Source organism: Nansenia antarctica (assembly GCF_963989245.1).
Source record: "Nansenia antarctica genome assembly, contig: SCAFFOLD_696, whole genome shotgun sequence".
NCBI classification, from domain to species: domain Eukaryota; kingdom Metazoa; phylum Chordata; class Actinopteri; order Argentiniformes; family Microstomatidae; genus Nansenia; species Nansenia antarctica.
Window position 1 is genome coordinate 10,001 of NW_027662341.1, and position 1,753 is coordinate 11,753.

The window sequence follows — 1,753 nt, forward strand, 5'->3', positions numbered from 1 at the left end:
CTCTCCAGCTGGAGGAGGGAGACTTCGTCTACATGCGCCTCCACTCAGGCTACAGCCTCTATGAATATAATACAACTAATAATTACAACACCTTCAGTGGCTTCCTGCTCTTCCCTGTGTGAACAGACCAGCTGTCCTGATGAATTCAGATGAAAAGTGTTAAGAGTTCCAAAGAGCTTCTAATGTTCCTCTGACAACTTCTCATTAAACATGATGAAAGCAAAGAAAATGTGTGTTTGAGTTGCACTGCATACACCATATATATAGCCTATATATATATATATATTTATACTTTTACTGCTATGACTGGTGGATAGATGATTCACTTACTTAGTGAAATGTATTTTTTGAAAGACGCTTTAGGAGAGGAGGAGATTTTGAGGGGGAGAGAGGAGAGGGGGAGAGAGAGAGAGAGAGAGAGAGAGAGGAGAGGGGGAGAGAGGGATAGAGAGGGGTAGAGAGAGGGAGAGAGAGGGAAAGACAGAGAGAGAGGGGGAAAGAGAGAGAGACAGAGACAGAGAGGGAGGGGGGGAGGGAGTGAGGGGGGCAGAGCTTGGTTGGAGACAGAGAGATAAGATAGGGGGGTAAAGAAAGGAAGAGGGAGGGGTATAGAGAGAGAGAGGGAGAGAGAGAGAGAGAGAGAGAGAGAGAGAGAGAGAGAGGGAGAGAGAGAGAGAGATAGAGAGAGGGAAAGAGAGAGAGAGAAAGTGGGGAGAGAAAGGGAGGGAGGGGGAGGGAGGAGAGGGGGAGAGAGGGAGGGAGAGAGAGGAGAGGGGGAGAGAGATAGAGAGGGGTAGAGAGAGGGAGAGAGAGATAGAGAGAGGGAAAGAGAGAGAGAGAGAAAGTGGGGAGAGAAAGGGAGGGAGGGGGAGGGAGGAGAGGGGGAGAGAGGGAGGGAGAGAGAGGAGAGGGGGAGAGAGAGATAGAGAGGGGTAGAGAGAGGGAGAGAGAGATAGAGAGAGGGAAAGAGAGAGAGAGAAAGTGGGGAGAGAAAGGGAGGGAGGGGGAGGGAGGAGAGGGGGAGGGAGAGAGGGAGAGAGAGGAGAGGGGGAGAGAGAGAGAGATAGAGGGAAAGACAGAGAGAGAGAGGGGGAAAGAGAGAGAGACAGAGACAGAGAGACAGAGAGGAGAGGGGGAGAGAGAAAGAGATAGAGAGGGGTAGAGAGAGGGAGAGAGAGGGATACAGAGAGAGAGAAAGAGGGAGAGAGAGAATGAGAGAGAGAGAGAGAGAGGGAGAGAGAGAATGAGAGAGGGAAAGAAAGAGAGAGAAAGTAATTCGTAATTGTAAGTCGCTTTGGATAAAAGCGTCTGCTAAATGGCAAAATTATAAATTATTAAAGTGGGGAGAGAGAGGGAGGGAGGGGGGAGGGAGGAGAGGGGGAGAGAGAGAGGGAGAGAGAGGAGAGGGGGAGAGAGAGAGAGAGAGGGGTAGAGAGATGGAGAGAGAGAGGGAAAGGCAGAGAGAGAGGGAAAGAGAGGGGGGGAGTGAGGGGGGCAGAGCCTGGTTGGAGACAGAGAGATAAGATAGAGAGGGGTAAAGAAAGGAAGAGGGAGGGGGAAAGAGAGAGAGAGAGAGGGAGAGAATGAGAGAGGAAGAGAGAGATAGAGAGGGAAAGAGAGAGAGAGATAGAGAGGGGTATGTTATGTTCAATAACGGAGTCGAACTCAGAGCTTGTAGTCGGAGCTGGCAACTCCATTTAATCAAACACGAGTGTAACACAAAACGTAATACGGCACATGTCGTAAAGCCCAA